The sequence below is a fragment of the Arachis stenosperma genome, chromosome 5, assembly GCF_014773155.1.
Source record: "Arachis stenosperma cultivar V10309 chromosome 5, arast.V10309.gnm1.PFL2, whole genome shotgun sequence".
NCBI lineage: Eukaryota > Viridiplantae > Streptophyta > Magnoliopsida > Fabales > Fabaceae > Arachis > Arachis stenosperma.
The window spans coordinates 14,179,278-14,199,286 of NC_080381.1; positions in this window are offsets into that span (position 1 = coordinate 14,179,278).

Here is a 20,009-nt window from a genome sequence, read left to right on the forward strand (position 1 = left end):
TTTTTTATCGAAAACCAAAAAAATGAATTAACATAAATTACAGACGGAAAAGAGAATTCGTCGATAATTTTGTCGGAAAAATTAATTTTTTTCGTGAGAAATGATCACTGACGAAAAATTCGTCTGTAATTAAATAAATAAAAAGTTGCATTTTATTAAATTATTACAGACAAAAAATTTGTCTGTAATTTAAAATATTCTGTCGGAAATGTTAAAATAAGGAGTTAGGTTCCCGAAACTCCCAATGCTCACTTTTTCACGTTTTCCTTGAATTACTCCCTGTCTTCTCTCCATTGAAGATGTGACGTCTTCCGCTGTCGCCGCTGTCGCCGCTGCCGCTCGCCTTGTACGAGCTCCCTCCATCGCCCTCATCGCGTTTGCTCCCTTTGTTGCCATCGTCGCACGAGCTCTCTCTGCCGTGCTCTTGTCTTACGAGCTCCTTCTGTCGCTGCTTTTTCTCTCCTCGTCGGAGGTTTGTCATCATCTCTTCTCGTCGCCGTTAGTTCAGGTAGGCCTCTGCCTCCTTCTCGTCCATATCCCTAACCCCTTCCATTGTGATTCTGTTCTGATTTCATTATCCCTAACCCTAGCACTGTCCCTTCCCTGCTGCTGCTGCAGAAAACCGAATTTCTAAATTCTAACGTATGAATTTTGTATATTCCTGTAATTTGTAAAATCTGAAACATAACAATTTCTATGATTGTGATATAGAATGAAATTCGTTTATGAACTATATATCTAAATTGCTGAGATTTTTTATCTGGAATTTGCATATATATTCTTGTTCCTTTATGTTCTTGTTATGACTGGTGATTTAGGTCATAAACACACTAAAGAGGGATCAAACAGACCACCATGGCTTAACCTCACCCATTCACTGGTGTTTTATTGGTTTATTTTAACCTCTTGTTACTCCTTTCTGCTGTGTTCCATTTTGTTTTGTATACTATAGTTTACTTAGTATTAAATTGTTTTGAAATTTTTAATGTCTTCTCATGCTAAATGAACTCTAATTAAAAATGTTGTTCCAGGAAAGTTACATATTCGAATTAGAAACCTTTTCAGATATCTTCATATTTGTCGGGAACTAGTGGGTAAGTTTCTCTGTCATGGAATGATAATTAGGGGTGGAAACAGGTCAGGCCAGGCTTTACTCTTAACAGGCCAGGCCTGTAATAGAGTATATTGGCCTTAGCCTGGCCTGTAGTCTGGTATAGACTTTTTAATGAGTACTGAGCCTGGCCTGTTGTTAAATCTGGCCTGACTTGAAGCCTGTCAATAGGCCTTTTTTTTAATAATAATTAAATTTAAGATATAATTTAATTTTTAAAATTATAAAATATAAAATAATAAATTTATGAATAATATTGATACAAAATACATATATATAATTAAAGAGACAAATGGTTGAGTGGATAAAGGTATTATTATAAGATAGAAGACCCAAGTTTAAATCCTTCTAATAGCATTTTTAATAACCTTTTAAAGAATATTGACTTTTTTAATAGCTTGAGTTTGAGCCTATTTTCTATCAGGTCAGATTAGACCTGGCCAAACACAGGCCAGACTGCAAGCCCCTGACAGGCCGCCTGACCTATTTCCACCCTAATGATAATATAGGTCTTTTTTCTTTTATTTAGCTTTTAAATATCCTTCTTCTGAGGGCTTTATTGACTAATATTTTGTACAATTAAATTGTGGCACACTACCATTCAGCTTAAATTCTACATTTATCAATTGAAAGAAGCAGGTAAGCCCATTACGTAAAACCTCTCACCTACACTCCATGTACGGCTTTATTCACTTCATTATCTTTCGGTTATAAACCATCTAACCTTACATTATTTACCCTTAACCATAGGGCTATATGTTCATCACTTTTTCTATTCTGTTCGAATTGATAATTAATTAATAGTTTATTCTTGCCTTAGGGTATGAGTTATGGTAAGTGATGGAAGTGACTTAATTTGTGTTGATCCTCATAGGATGTAATAGATGGTACTGGATATGCTATACTTCACAATGGTGCAAAACCGAAAATTATTGTGTACCTTACAACATATGTTGTCTGTGAATGTAAACCTTATATCTTTTCCCTCTGCTCCAACTCAGATTGGTAATAATGTAGTGGTGCTCACAAAATATGCACAAAATCCGTCAGTAATTTTGTCAATAACTAAAAATCCATCTGTAATAAAGATTAAATCTATCTGTAAATTTGTCTATATTAAACAATTTTCTAATTGTGTACAATGAATTTTATGATGGCCTATTTATAAGTTTCATAAGTTGGTTCATTACAATTTCTAGATAATTATTATAGTTCTTGGATATTATAAATATTTCGAGATATTATCTTTCAATATCTTTCTAATTATTTAATTTATTTACTTATTTTTTAGAGTTCTCCATTATAATATCTAGATATTTATTTTTATGAAACAAGATCACGAGAATTCTAGAAAATTTCACAAATGTGTAGCATAATCAATACTCCTCCTTAATACACATTTGTGTAACTCCGAGCATCTTTTGAAATAGTTCAAACTTTGATCTTAGTAGTGCCTTGGTGAAGATGTCAGTCAGTTGCTCATCTGTGCTGCAATACTCGATCTTTATCTTTTTCTCCAATATGGCTTCTCTTATAAAATGATACTTGATAGCTATATGCTCGGTTTTACTATGAAGAACTGGATTGTTTGTCATTGCTATTGCTGATTTGCTGTCTCATAACATGGTTGTTGGTTCTTTTTGCTGCTCTCCTATGTTTTCAAAAATTTTTCTTAGCCATATTGCTTGATTAGTAGCATTTGTAGCTGCAACATACTCAGCTTCAGCAGATGATTGAGCCACAGTTTCTTCTTTTTTTTATGCCCAAGATAATACTCATAATCCTAATGTAAATGCATATCCAGAAGTGCTTTTCATGTCGTCAATTGATCCTGCCCAATCACTATCGACATATCTAAGTAGTTTTGGATCTTCAGTACATTTATAGTTAATGCCATAATTCTTTGTACCTTGTAGATATCTTAAGATCCTTTTTGCAGCTTCATAGTACTTGACGTAGGCGGAAATTAGCAGATTAAGAATTAATTAGAAAAATGGCATTGCAAGTATAGTTTTTAACCGGCGAAAATCCACTTATCAATTTAGAAAAGAGTTGTCACAAATTTTAGAAATAAAATACTGGGAGTATGAGTCCCAGGTCGTCTCCCAACGAGTTACAGGAAAATGTGCTATTTTATCAATCAGAAGTTTTCCAAATGGGTTTTGAGTTTAATGAACAGAAAATTAAATTAGAGAATTTATATGATTTAAATAAAAATCTTGACCGGGAGAAGATTAATTGAAAGTTCTATCCTTGTTGAAATTTTGTCAAGATCAATTAATAATTAGTCATCGTTTTCATTTAGTTAACCCTCAACGAATGAAGGAAAGTCAAATTAAAAGTCAACTTCTATTCACAAGTCCTAATCCTCTCCCTTGGGAAGGATTAGAGTTAGTGACTAACAAGCCAACAACAATGAACCAATTACAATTGAACTCTTGAGTATTCCAACTCAAGGTTCTACTTTTAATCAACTCCCAATCAAGTTGGGGAACTACTCCATCATCATAAATATTGATTTCACAAAATTAATGGGGAAGATAAAAAGAGACATAATAAACAATAATCAAAGAGATTAAGTAAAAGTAAAAATAGTCTTGTATTAATAAATTCTGAAAATAATCCAATATCAACTCTGAACAAATTAAGAATATGGAAGAGTAAATGAAAAGTAAATAACAAATTATAATGACCAGTTTCGGAGGTAGACTCTTCTCAAAAGCCAAAGCCAAAAAATCTTCAAATCCTAAATCATGAATGTAAAAAGGGAAACCTAGGGGAGGAGTAAAATCAGATCTAAAAACTGGAAATTATGCGGAATGAATTCCTCTCTTTGTCTCTGCATGTTCCCTGGCTCTAATTTGTGTTTCTGGGCCGAAAATTGGGTTGAAACGCGGCCCAGAATCTATGCCAGCGACTTCTGTAATTTTGCAGATCGCGCACGTCACGCGACCGCGTCGTCCATGCGTTCACGTCACTCAGCGTTTTCCGTGCCACGCGTGCGCATCGTCCATGCATTTGCGTCACTCGTGCAGCTTCCAATCCACGCGGTCGCGTCAGGCATGCGAGTGCGTCACTGTGATTTTCTCCATTTCACGCGATCGCGTGAGCCATGCGCCCGCATCACTTCTCGCTGGTCATCTCCTCAATTCCTTGTGTTCCTTCCATTTTTGCAAGCTTCCTCTCCATTCCTTACGCCATTCCTGCCCTATGAAGCCTGAAACACTTAACACACAGATCACGGCATCGAATAGTACGAAGGAAAATAAAAATATACAATTAAAAGGTCTTTAGGAAGCAAGTTTTCGATCATAGAATATTTTTAGGAAGAAATTGTAAATACATGCAAATCATATGAATAAGTGGGTAAAGACTTGATAAAATCACACAATTAAACACAATATAAATCATAAAATAGTGGTTTATCAGTGCTTCTATCTTGGATTTTGCATGAATCTTGACAATAGACTTGTTACATACATGATGTCGGGTCTTATGGTAGTTAAATAAAGGAGGCTTCTAATAAGGCTTCTGTATTGTGAAGCATCCGCCTCTCAAGATCCATCTTTTTGTAATTTTTCATTATGGACTAGAGGAGTAGATACTACTTTGCAATTATTTATCTTGAACCTTTGTAGAAAATTTTGAGTATATTTCTTTTGCGAGATGAAAATTTCAACTTCATTTTGGTTTACCTCAATACCAAGAAAATAGTGCATCAATCCTAAGTCAGTCATCTCAAATGTCTTCTTCATTTTTCTTTGAATTCTCTAATCATGGTCTCATTATTTTCTGTGTAGATAAGATCGTCCACGTACAAGAAAACTATGAGAGTGTTTGAATTACTTTGTGTCTTGATGTAGAGTGTAGGCTCACTTTTACTCCTCCTGAATTCATGATCAGTGAAATATTTGTTAATTTGACTGTACCATACTCACGGAGTTTGCTTCAGTCCATAGCGCTTTCGTTAGTTTGAACACCTTATCTTCGTGTCTTTATACAACGAACCATTGTGGTTGATCAATGTATACTTCTTCCATTGCTTTTGTGCGGCTAATGCAATGAGTGCCCTTATTATATCTAGGCGAGCTGCAAGTGCAAATGTTTCTGTGTAATCTATCCAAAGAATTTGTACATATCCTTTAGCTATGAGCCTTGCCTTATGCTTTTAAATAGATCTATCGGGATTGTGCTTAGTCTTATATGCCCATTTGACTCCAATAACATCTTTATTTAAAGGATGATCTACCAGCTTTCATGTGTTGTTCTTCTCAATCATCTTGATTTTTTTTCCATGGTATTTTTCCATTCTTCTTGCTTTTCTGCTTCTTCAAATTTTGTAGGCTTGATCTTGGCAAAATTGCATGTTTCACATACGTCTTGTAGTGGCTTAGCTTTTCTTGGAAAAAAATCAGTGGTTGCTTTTACTGTTGCAGTAATTGTGCTTACTTCCTCACATTCTTGTTCTTCTAGTCTTGTAGGTGATTGATGTGATACTTCACTGCTTCCTTTCTCGATTTTTTCATCTTTCCAGTTCCATGAAGCATTTCAGTCAAACTCCACGTCTCTGCTGATGATGAGTTTCTTTGTTTGTAAATTATACACACGGTATCTTTTTTATTGTGTACTATACCGAAAGAAGATTCCTTTCTCTGTCTTCTCATTTTTGTGTGGGAATGTGGACATAGCATATCATCCAAAGAATCTTAGATGCTTTGTGGAAGGTTTTCATCCACTCCATGCTTCGATTGGAGTTTTATTTTCTACTACCTTAGTGGGATAACGATTTAGTAGGTATACTACTGTATAAACAGCTTTTGCCCAGAAAATATTTGGTAGATTTTTCTCCTTGAGGATCGAGCGTGCCATCTCCATCATAGTTCTATTTTTCCTCTCAGATACTCCATTTTTCTTAGAAGCATATCCCTCTATGAGTTGACGCTTAATACCCTCTTCTTCGTAGAATTTATTAAATTATTTAGAAGTGTACTCAGTTCCTTTGTCGATATGAAGTACCTTGATGCTACGACCACTTTGCTTCTCCACATGTTGCTTGAACTTCTTGAAGATTCCAAAAATATTGAATCTTTCACATAAAAAAATACCCATGTCATTCTAATATAATCATCGATGAAGAGAATGAAGTACTTGTTGTTATTGAGTGATGGAGTCTTCATCGGACCACAAATGTCAGTGTGAACTAATTCAAGCATCTTCTTGGCTCGTCAAGCTCTTCTAGAAGAAAATGGTTGATGATGTTGCTTGCCAAATAAGCATCCTTCACAAGGTTGATTAATCCCTGTGTTGCTTGGTAGATCTCTCATTAGTTGCTTTTGATGTAGCAACTTTAATCCATGAAAGTGAAAAGGTCAAATCTTTAATGTCATAGCCATGAATTATTTTCTTGTGCCTTTAATGCAGTTTCTACGATATAACTCCATTTTAGTGGAAAGCTCATGTTTTTCATTTTGACAATTACTAGAAGTTTTTTAGTTTTTCTTTTACATATGGTGCATGAGTCTTCTTCAAAGTTTAATACATAGCATTTCTCCATCATTTGGCCAATACTAAGTAGATTCTATGCTAGTTTAGGAACTAACAGAACATCATGAATCTTTTTAGTTCCTATCTTGGTGTGGACGGTAATTGTACCTTTTCCATTTGCCTGCACGATCATTCCATCTCCAAGTCTGATGCCAGATCAAACATATTTATTGATGCCACTGAATAGGCTTTGATCACCTGTCATGTGATTATTGCAACTACTATCGAGATACCATATGTCATCTTTCTTCTTGTACTCTTCTTGTGATGATGCATAGAAAATGCACTCTTCTCTCTCCTTTTCTTCAAAGAAATTTGCGTGATGATTGATCTTCATCCTATAATTTTTTTCATAGGCCCAAATCTTTTACAATTGCGGCACTGTGGTTTTCACGATACCAACAATCTTTTTTTAGGTGGTTGGTCTTTTTGCATATGCCACATGGAGAATATTATTTTTTATTTTCAATTTTATTTTCTATTTTTCTAGAAGTGTCTGAACTTCTAGAATTTTCTTGTCTTTTTCCTCCTCTTTTATTTAGATTTTGAGATTTTATATTGAGCTTATACTTAAATGCATTTTTTTATTGAATCTTCATCATCTTGACTTGCTAGTCTTTATTCAAAAGCATGTAATGAGCTTATTATTTTCAATTGTTGACACTTTACGATCAAATTTGGAAGGCAAACTAATAAGTATTTTTTCCATTATCTTTTTATCGGACAAGTCTTCCCTATAACTAGGTGTGAAAATAGGCCAGGCGGCCTGCAGCCTGGCCTGTGTTTGGCCTGGTCTAGCCTGGCCTGATAGAAAATAGGCCCAGGCTCAGGCTATTAAAAAAGCCTATATTCTTTAAAAGGCCATGCCTAGGCTTTTGAAATAGCCTGTTGGGCCTGTCAGGCCGGCCTGAGCCTGCAAATATATATATATAGAGAGTTTTATTATACTAATAAAAATGCTATTAGAAGGATTTGAACTTGGGTCTTCTATCTTATAATAATACCTTTATCCACTCAAACATTTGTCTCTTTAATTATATATGTGTATTTTGTATCAATATTATTCATAAATTTATTATTTTATATTTTTTAATTTTAAAAATCAAATTATATCTTAAATTTAATTATTATTAAAAAAATAGGCCTATTGACAGGCTTCAGGCCAGGCCAGATTTAACAACAGGCCAGGCTCAGTACTCATTAAAAAGCCTATACCAGACTACAGGCCAGGCTAAGGCCAATATATTCTATTACAGGCCTGGCCTGTTAAGAGTAAAGCCTGACCTGGCCTGACCTGTTTCCACCCCTACCTATAACCTTTCATTTCAGTTACTAAGCTCATTAATCTTTTATAGTAACTTTTTATTTTCTCAAAATATTTTATTTTCATATTTGCATATTGCTTCCTTGCTTAGAGATTGGAAGAGGATTATGCGTACCTTTGTGTCGCCTCTGAGCTCTTACTTGAAAATTTTTCACACTTCCTTAGCTGATGATATTCCTCTTATCCTTGAGAAGATTGTCTTCGTTACAACTTGTTGGAGGAAGTATAGAGCAATATAATTTCTTTGTTGCTCTTCTTTCAATTTCTTATTTTCTGCAGTAAAAAGTGTTACTTAATTCTCTGGCATGATAAATCCTTCGTGGATAGCATCCTACAAGTCTTGTACTTGTAAAAAGGTTTTCATTTAAGATTTTCAATCCTCATAACTGTCTTCTAACAATATGGGCACAAGAATATTTATAGTTGAGATAGTCATGGTTATGGAGAAATTTATTTGAGTTAACTATAATGTGGTGGATATGAATAGTTGATAAGTTAGAAAGAAAGATTTTATGCCCAATAGATGATCAAATGTAGCTCTGATGCCACTGTTAATTTTATAAAATAATTTGAAGTTGGTTTAGTGGTGCACGAAATTGGTTCCACACATTTCGCATAGATAGACCGACAAGTATACCGGGTCGTCCAAGTAATACTTGAGGTGAGTCAGGGTCGATCCCACGAGGATTATTGTTTTGAGCAAGCAGTGGACACCTTGCAGATCTTAGTTAGGCGGATAGAAAATTATGAGTTGTCACGGAAAAAGTATAAAACAAAATAAATAAATAAAAGTTACTGGATAGATAGGAATTCAATGGTATAGAATGGTTGAGACTTCGGAGATGCTTTGTCTTTCCGGATTAACTTTTCTAACCTTTTGATTCCTTCAATGGCAGCCGTAAGTGATTAACTCATGTCCTCTCATCAAGTTAACCTCCTCGACTACAGCAATCCACCATGTTGAGATGACTCATGTCCTCTCATCAAGGCACCTCTAGGTTTCTCACTGTAGCAGAAGATGAAGCTCTAAGCAATCCACTCCCCTTCATGATCCTACTCAAGGTGCCACAGACAAGGCAGATCTTCTGGATTAGAAAGTGCCACTTATCTGACTCTAGCCTTAACGCCACAGAGACTTCATGCACCCATAGTCAACGGGATTATATGTCACATATCCAAAGTTTCTCAGATGCTCTATAGGAATCTGTAATGCAATCTCTAGCTTTAGTTCAACGCTATCCGGGTCAGAAATCGCACGGAACCCAAGTAGAATAAGGGTGATTATCACGGGTAACCCTCAATTCATAAGATGAAGAACGAGGTTGCATAAGAGAATAGAATCAGACATATTGAATGAAAACAGTAATATTATTGATCTATGAAACTCAGCAGAGCTTCTAACCTTAACTTTAGGAGGTTAGTGACTCATATTGTACATAGTAGTGTTCGAAAATAATTAGAGAGAAAGAAGATCCTAAACATGGTTGATCTTCTCCTATATATACTAATATAATAACTAAAGATTACAAAAATAAGATAACTAAGTTGATAGTGCGAAAATCCACTTCTGGGGCCCACTTGGTGAGTGTTTGGGCTGAGCTTGAGTGTCTCCCACGTGCTAGTGTCCTTTAGGGGCGTCGAATGCTGGCTAGGGACCCCCTTTTGGGCGTTGAACTCCAGTTGCTCCTCTGTGGGTGCTGGACGTCAGTAATGGGGCTGGTGGCTGGCATTGAACGCCAGTTTTGGGCCTTCATTTTCAAAACAAAGTTTGGACTATTATATATTTCTGGAAAATCCTGAATATTAGATTTCTATAGCCGTTGAGAGCGCGCCATTTGGACTTCTGTAGCTCCAGAAAATCGCCTTCAAGTGCACGGAGGTCAGATCCTGACAACGTTTGCAGTCCTTTCTCTGCTTCTGAATCAGACTTCTGCTCAAGCTCCTCAATTTCAGTCAGAAAATACCTGAAATCACCATAAAACACACAAACTCAAAGTAGAATCCAAAAATGTGAATTTTGTACTAAAACCTATAAAAACATAATAAAACTTAAACAAAACATACTAAAAACTATATGAAAATAATGACAAAAAGCGTATAAAATATCCGCTCATCATTTAGTATATGATGGACTAGAATTGTGTAGTAAGAATACTAATGATAGTTTTAATAAAGAAGTGATTTGGATTAATGGTTTGAGAAATTTGATAGTTATATTATTGATGGGTTAAAGAGAGAGTACAAATGATAGTAAAATCTGATATATTTGTTAGTTATTTATAATAACTTTCATGATGGCCTATTTATAAGTTTTACAAGTTGGTCCATTACAATTCCTCAGAAATTAATTTAGTAATGAACAAAATAATGGTGATAATCATGAATATGGGTGCATGGTGTGTTGTCCACAAATATGGACCTGTGAAAAAAATTCTAATGCTTTAAAAACGCAACCTATGTTTTGTGGGCTGAAAAATAAAAAAAAAATTAACACATAAAGTAAAACGCACTATGCGTTTTGATGATTCAAAAAAAAGTGAATATTGTGCCCTCAATAAACGCAGGCTGTGTTTGGGCCAAAACGAAACAAAAATTTTGAAAAACGGCAAAAAAGTAAAACACAAGTGGTGTTTGTTTAATTTTTGAATAAAAAAATTAAAATACAATAAAATGGGTAAAACGAAAATTACGTTTTGGACTAACACTATAACAGTAAAAATTTATTGCATATGTCTATTTCATTGCACTACACCAAAATTTTTTCCATAAAAAAAATGAACCACAATTTCTATATGATTCTAATTTTTGAATATTATAGATATTTTAAATATTATTTTTTTAAATTTTTTTAGTCACTTTATTTATTTATTTATTTTTTAAATTTTTTATTATAATATTTAGATATTTATTTTTATAAAATAACATCATCAAAATTTTAAAAAATTCTACAAATATATAGATAATCAATAAAAGACAATTCACAGTATCACACACCGGACTCTCCTCAACTTCACAGGAATATGGAGTATGAGTCTATGACCTGATTGATGAGATGTTGAGTGTCCCTTGTGGTGGTGAAGCTCTCTGTCTGTAATGATCTGAAACCAATGGCTGTCGAGGAGTCAAAGAGATTTCAGCGATTCGAATTTTTTTGTGGTTTTCCAGAGTCAATTTCAAGAATCCCGCGCTTCTTTCATCATCCATGCTACAAGTCTTGTCCATGATCTTCGTTTAGTCCCCGATCATTCTATGATTCTATCTCTCGATTGCCAATGGGGGCATGGGATCTAGATGTTTAATTTCTTAACTTATGTGTGGGTAATACATATATCAATTATAATCACAAATGATGTTATTTTAAATTAAATGACTTATATAATGATGATCTCATTTATTGTTATAAATACTAATTGAATAAGTCATTATTACTTTTGATTTGGAATTAAATGAGAATAAAACCGGATATTATATTTTGTTCTTTAGATAATTATCTTTTTAGATTTTAGATATATTATCTTTTGGGTTTTAGATACTATTTTATTTGGGTTTAAGGGTTTAATGGGTGCCATGCTCAAATATAAATAGATCTTCAGAGTTTCGGTCCCCAATATACTAAAAGCCGCATTTGTTGCTCTTTTTCCATCAAAAGAGTTACAGTTCAGCTGCCTAAGAATACAGAAGGCTTTGGTTGAGGAAGATCGAAAGAACCACAAGATCTAAATTCTTCCATCAATTTTTGACTCTTATGAATTCAGGTACGCTTCCGCATTATAATATTTTGGTGATTCAATATGGATGATTTGGGTTATAGAAATTAATTTATTCCAACAAGTAATATCAGAGTCATCCATAATTTAATCATCGAAAATATTTAGTTTTTATTTTTAATTACTGAATTAATACATAGATCGATGTATATGTATTTCTTATTACATTATGATGTTGCGTATATAAGAATATATATATATATATATATGTGTGTGTGTGTGATAGTATGTATATATCGCCGTTTTGATTGCTAACGGTTGCTTTTGAATATATATATACTGTCCGTCATTCATATATATCATTAATTGGTTATACATAGACGCATGTATATATTTTATATGAGACGGTCTGCTTTTTATTCAGTTTGGCAGATTTTTTTTTTCTAATAAGCATTAAATTGATTTATTTTAAAATATTGATAAAGTATTGTTAAACGTTGATCTTTTCGGATCTAATTGTATGTGTTATTTATTTGGTATAAAATTAATGGATTATCTTTTGAGATATAAGGATTATTATACCTACTATTTTTATAAAGATGGATTCTAATTTTAACGGATCAAGAATTTTTTGGCACATAAATTATAATTATATTTTTTTTTTTAAGATCTCAAAAGACATCATTAAGATTTAATTCTTTTTAAGATTTAAGTATTTTTTATTGTTACATAAGGAAATTAGTAACAATTTGAATTATTATACCCATTTATTATAAAGATTTGATTTTAGAATAAATTGATTGAACATTATGCTGCCAAAGTAGCCTTTTTTTTGTGAAAATTGATTTATTCAAACCATTAGGAATATGGTGTTATATAATTCATGCGAATATTGGTCAGCCCAAAGGAAGGTCTATATTTGGCCGAATTAAATACACGTATTGATGGTAAATAAATATTTGGGTAACTAATTAAGAATAAAGTAATGTTTATTATTTATGCGAACAATAATCGGCCCAAAGGAAGTTTATTGTTTGGCCAAATAATAAGCATTGCACACTTTTGTTTATTTTTTATTAATTATGTGGTCAATAATCGGCCCAAAGGAAGGTTATTGTTTGGCTAATTAATAAAAAAATATATGCGGTAATAAATAGGTTGCAAAGTTTAAGTTTCCATGTGCGCATTAAGTCGGTCCAAAGAAAGGCTTAATGTGTGACAGGAATTTTGACAATATTTGATTACTGTGATGAGAGTATCACTTACAGTTAATTTTTCTATCCAAAAATTGAAAATTAATGTTGTTCTAGATATCTCAATGTGGATTTTTCCCATTATTTAACTAATGTTTACTGCATGTTTTTTTTTTGTTCTAATCCAGAAACTATGGCTTTAGCGACCAATGTTTCTGCACAAATTAGCAGTATTCCTATGCTGAATGGTTCAAACTTTAAAGTTTGGAAAGATACCGTGGAGATTGTCCTCGGTTGTATGGATCTAGATACAACTCTTCGAGAGGAGAAACCCACTTCCACTCCAGAAAATCTCAATGAGGTTAAAATAGAGAAGTGGGAGAGATTCAATCGAATGAGCATTATGATCATGAAACGCTCAATTCCTGAGGCGTTTCGGGGCTCAATTACTGAGGATAAAGATGCCAAACAATTTCTAAAGGGTGTTGAAAAATTCTTTACTAAGAATGAAAAGGCGGAGGCAAGTAGTCTTTTGAGCAAACTTGTCTCCATGAGGTATAAAGGTAAAGGGAACATTAGGGAGTACATTATGAAAATGTCTCATCTTGCTTCAAAATTGAAAGCACTAAAATTAGAGTTGTCTGAAGATTTACTCGTGCATTTCATTTTGATTTCCCTTCCTGCACACTTTGGGCAATTCAAAGTGAGTTATAACACTCTGAAGGACACTTGGTCCTTAAATGAGCTTATATCTCTCTGTGTGCAAGAAGAAGAGAGGCTACAGCAAGATAAGACTGAAAGTGCTCACATGGCTTCATCTTTTCAGAATAAAAGAAAGCGTGATACTACTGCGGATATACCTTCTCAGCAGAAAAAGGCTAAGAAACAGGATCAAGTTTCAACCTGTTTCTTTTGTAAGAAGGCGGGACACATGAAGAAGGATTGTACCAAATATGCCACTTGACGTGTAAAGAAGGGTATAATTCTTACTTTTGTTTGTTCTGAGGCTAGTTTAAGTTATGCACCTGTTGATACTTGGTGGGTAGATTCTGCTACTACTACTCATGTAAGTGTCACTATGCAGGGTTAACTGTGGAGCCGACCGCCAAGTGATGCTGAAAGATACATCTACGTGGCAAACGGCAATATAGTTGTAGTCGAAGCTATAGGAACCTTTAGATTATGTTCCACGAGTGGATTTTACTTGGATTTATTAGAGACATCTTATGTACCGTCATTTAGACGAAATTTGGTTTCTGTTTCTCGTTTGGACAAATCAGGTTATTTTTGTTCATTCGGAGACAATAAAGTCAGTCTCTTATATAATTCGAATAATATTTGCTTTGGTCATTTGGTGGATAATCTATATAGGCTTAACTTAAATTCCTATAATAATGAAATACTGCAAACGGGTACAAAACAAAAACTGAATGAGAATTCGGCATCATTATGGCACAAACGCCTAGGCCACATCTCTAAACAGAGAATTCAGAGGCTCGTGTCAGATAAAATTCTTGGACCCCTAAATTTGGCAGACTTTGAAGTCTGCATTGAGTGCATAAAGGGAAAAAGGACAAACAAAAGGAAATTAGGTGCTGAGAGAGCTAAAGATGTCTTAGAACTAATACATACCGATATATGTGGCCCATTCCCTACTGTCTCTTGGAATGGATAACGGTACTTTATTACGTTCATAGATGATTACTCTTATTACGGGTACCTATATTTAATTCATGAAAAGTCCCAAGCCTTGGATGTTTTCAAGTCTTTCAAAGCTGAAGTTGAACTTCAACTTGAAAAGAAAATTAAAGCTGTCAAATCTGATCGTGGTGGTGAATACTACGGAAGATATGACGGCTCAGGTGAGTAACGTCCCGGGCCTTTTGCTCTTTTCCTAGAGGAATGTAGTATTGTTCCGCAATACACCATGCCAGGCAAACCTAGCATGAATGGTGTTGCAGAGCAAAGGAACCGAACTCTCAAGGACATGGTGAGAAGTATGATTAGTCATTCTTCCTTGCCTGAATCACTCTGGGGAGAAGCATTAAAGACCGCAGTGTACATCCTTAATAGGGTGCCAAGCAAAGCAGTTAACAAAACCCATATGAAATTTGGACTGGGAAAAGGCCCAGTATAAAGCATATGCATATTTGGGGATGTCCAGCTGAGGCGCGACCTTATAGGCCGCATAAAAGAAAATTGGACTCAAGGACAATTAGTTGCTACTTTGTTGGTTACGCTGAGTGCTCACGGGGGTACAAGTTTTACAATCTTGCATCAAGGTCTATTTTTGAAACGGAAAATGCGAGATTTCTTAAGGATGTTGAGTTTGGGGGGAAGGAAATATTAGGAATGTTGCTTTTGATGAGGATTCTGTAACTGACAATGATCAGGTCTTTGTACCTATTATTGTTCAAGACACAGTTATAGTATAAGAGCACAATGAGAATCCTACTGTAGATCCAGTTATAGTACAAGAAAACAATAAGAATATCGTTGTTGCTCAAGATACTGCTACAGCACAGAAAAATAATGAGAATCCTCCTCAATCCCAATCCATACAGCAAGCTCAACAACCTCAAGAAGTGTCATTAAGGAGATCCAATAGAGAAAAGATAAAATCCATCTATGATTTCAAACAAGCTTCCCGTTAATGGTATCACGAGTTTCATCAAGTTATTACCTCATATGGTTTTGAGGTAAATATTATATATAAATGTGTATACCACAAGTTCAGTAGGAGTAAATACATCCTTTTGGTCTTACATGTTGATGACGTTCTACTTGCCGGTAACGATATAGGCTTGTTACATGAAACTAAGAAATTTCTATCGAACAAATTCGAAATGAAAGATTTTGGTGATGTCTCTTTTGTATTAGGAATCGAGATACTAAGAGATCACTCTCAAGGTATTCTTGGATGATTACAAAAGAACTATATCGAAAAGATTTTAAGTAGACATGGCATGAAAAGATGTAGACTAATGGACACACCCGTAACTAAAGGAGACAAGTTCAGTCTCAAGCAATGCCCTAAAAATGATATTGAGAGGACAGCAATGCATGATAAACCTTATGCATCAGCACTAGGGAGCTTAATGTATGCTCAAGTCTGCACAAGTCCCGATATATCATTTATAGTGGGAGTGTTGGGTAAATACTTGAGCAATCCAGGCATGGATCATTGGATAGCTATTAAACGCGTAATGCGTTATCTAAAGAGAACAAAGGATTACATGCTTGCTTATCGGAGATCGGAAAATTTTGGAGATCATTAGGTACTCTGATTCCGATTTCATGGCATATGATTGCGAAACCTTGTCATTGAGCTTCATATAGTAGATGACATTGAAAGGCCATTAAAGATATTTTGTGACGATAAGTCAGCAGTATTATACTCCAACAACAATAAGAGCTTGACAAAATCGAAGCATACAAACATCAAGTTCTTAGTTGTCAAGGAGAAAGTTTAAGAAAAACAAGATTTTCATAGGACATATAAGAACAGAGTATATGCTAGCAGACTCAATAACTAAGGGATTGACCCCTAAAGTCTTTCATGGGCACACTGCTCGGATGGGTGTCAATATTTGTGATGCCTTGGTTTAGTGGGAGTTTATTTTATGCTATATATTCTATGACAGATATTGAGTTATTTTTCTGCAGAATTAAGTTGATGGTTTATTTCATGTTATATGAAATGTTCATTTTGCAATATTTGTATTGTGTTTGATCTCAATAAAGTTGGACCAGCTGGAAATAGACATGTATGAGATCACTTGGCATGTAATTTCCATATTACTCATCCAAATTTGATCTATGTCGTTAAATATATTAGGATGGTGATTGGCGTGGTTTAGTCACGGCATTTAATGTGATAAAAGCTGCGGTAGTTCCATATCTAATGTATGAGACGGACCAGATTGTTAAAGTAATGAGAGAAATAGCATTCAGATGCGCGCATAAAGTTTATAAGATATGATTATGTCAAGAAAGAATATATGTATAGCCCAAGTGGGAGATTGTTAGGAAATTATTTAATTTCTTAACTTATTTGTGGGCAATACATATATCAATTATAATCACAAATGATGCTATTTCAAATTAAATGACTTATATAATGATGATCTCATTTATTGTTATAAATGCTAATTGAATAAGTTATTATTACTTTTGATTTGGAATTAAATGAGAAAAAAATTAGATATTATCTTTTGTTCTTTAGATAATTATTTTTTAGATTTTAGATATATTATCTTTTGAGTTTTAGATACTATTTTATTTGGGCTTAAGGGTTTAATGGGTGCCATGCTCAAATATAAATAGACCTTCAGGGTTTCGGTCCCCAATATACCAAAAGCCGCCTTTGTTGCTCTTTCCGCATCAAAAGAGTTACAGTTCAGCCGCCTAAGAATACAGAAGGCTTTGGTTGAGTAAGATCGAAAGAACTACAAGATCCAAATTCTTCCATCAATTTCTGACTCTTATGAATTCAGGTACACTTCCGCATTATAATATTTTGGTAATTCAATATGGATGATCTGAGTTATAAAAATTAATTTATTCCAACACTAGAACCATTTCTCTATAATAATGACATGAATGCTCACAGAAGTTAAATCGCTAAATTTGTTGCCGGAAGAGTAAAACTATAAAGAAAGACAAAAGAAAAAAAATACGGAGTGATGGTGACACTATCACAAAAAGTCAAAAGCGGAGCTTAAACACAAAACTTTAACATGAACACGAAACCGTGGTAAAAGAAGTGAGTGCGTCTAACATTTAACATTTGTCACCGTCGCTAAAATTTAACAATTTACCACAGACAACTTTTACCGTGGCGGCGTGGCCCTTGAATCAGCATAAAAAATAACTACTAACCCAAAAAGGATAAATCAAATTCTAACCCAGCCAAAACTCAGAACCAGAACCCTTTCTCCTCATCTCCTCTCACCTCTCTCTCACTGCTCGCCCTTCCAGCGGCATGTTGTTTCCCTAACTCTGTCTCCGCTGCGTGCTCCCCTGCCTCGCATCGTCGTCTTATCGCTCCCTGCCTCGCATCATCTCCTCCCTTGAGTATGGATCACTGCTCACCTCTGCTCCCTTGATTTGCTTTTGATTTTGTTTTGAATTTGAATTGGCTGTTGCTTATTTTTTTATTTTTGTTTAATTTGGGAATCGCAAGCTGAGATGCTTCATTTGTGGTTGTTTGTGAAAGCGCTTTCCCGACATGTCTCGTATTTTCTAGCGGCACTGCTTCATCTATCCTTTATCAGATTTGATTCTCTGGCTTCTTATGGTTCCTTGGGTATGGTTTGCTAATTTCGTGCCTTTTTTTTATCAGTCGCCATATTGTTTGACATGTTGTTTCTTGCCGGTTAATTTTATAGTTGTGGGCTCGTGTCTTTATTTTTGAGAAATTTCAAATTAGTGCTTGAACTTGGTGAATTATAGGCTTCAACATTCAGACGTTATTAGTTGTAGTGCACATTGCTATGAAACTTTGTTGTTGATCTTTTTCTGGAGATCTGCGTTATTAGTGTTCACTAACTTTTTTTTTTCTATTGGATGCACATCAATTGTTTGATGGTTTGTTTGGAAGAGTTTTGTTAATAGAAACATAGACATATTAGGTTGTTCAATCAAATCTTGTCAATATTTATCTAATTTTCTGAGAGAAGTTGTTGGGCCTAATAATTGCTCTGAGGTCAAATAATATTTTACTTTACTATCTTTTTGGTGGTATAAAGAATGAACTACTGATACAAAATATACTTTAAATGCATAAATATAATTATCTACTTAGTAGTATGTACTAATGTGGTTAATTATATTTCTAATTAACCTTAGTTCTCTTTTATATGCTTAAATTCCTGAAATCAACATTATTTTGGTAATGCCCATAGCCATAGCAAGGTAGCAAACAAGAGTTATTGTTTACATTCCTTGGCATGTCTTGTGTTTCTTACTTCTGAGTCTGTCTTTTTGCATTTAGCTTTGTATATTCTGAACCACTTCAGAAGAAGAAGTTCTACCATTCAGATCACTATGGTAGCATCCATTCCTCAAACAAGTAATTTTCTATATACTCAACTCTTTTAAGAGCCTAATCTTTGTGGATTTTTCTTTTTACATGAGTGTTATTTTGTGATCATGATAATATTAGTCAGTGTAGTTTAAACTATCTCCATGAGAGAGGATTTAGTTCAATGTATGGGGAAGAAGGAAGCTCCAGCAATGGTAAGAAGTGAGTTGGCCGTAAAGAAACTTTTTAAAAATTTGTAAGGATACTTTATTTGATTTGCTTCTTTCAATCTTTCTTTCATTATAGCACTAGGCAGTAGTTGACATAGGGGTGTACATGGCCTGGCCTGGCCCGGCCCCAAACACTTTAGGGGCTAATTTAGTGTGATTTCATCGGGTCTAGGGTCGGGTAAGGGTCTAAAAAATAGATCCGGTCATTATTTTGGGTCGGGTCCGGGCCATAGCTCATGTCACCCGAACTCGATTCGGTGGCCCGGTCATCATACACAATTAATATTTTGTGTTATTAGTAATGGATGATGGCTATTCTTATGTGGAATTTAAATATTGTAAATCTTAATATTTTGTGTTATTAGTCATTATAAGATTATAAGCTAATGTTTTATGTTTAAAATACATCAGACTTTAGACTAATTCATAATATTGTGTTATTTGTATTGATTTAAATATTTGGTGTTATTAGACAATATTAGTATTGATTATGGTTATGCTTTAATTTTAGAGAAAGGTTGGTTCTTGACTTCTTGTTATATTTTTTAAGTGAATTTTACTATGTGAATTGTGAAATGATGGTTGGAGATTAGGTGATTTTTACCTGCTAAAGACCTGATTTTTACCCGGTTTTCACCCGGCCCGAAGGTGCGTAGGTTTTATCGGGTCTATGATCGGATTAGGGTCTAAAAATTAGGCCCGGTCTATATTTCGGGCCGAGTTTGGGTTAAGCCAAACCCGGTGTGGCCCGGCTCATGTACACCCTGTAGACATTGTTTGTCGACGATGATTCTTTCAATCTTGTTAGTAAAGCTTGGTTGTTGTTGTGTGATTGAAATATGAAATTATTTAATAGAAGACAACGAGAGAAAGAA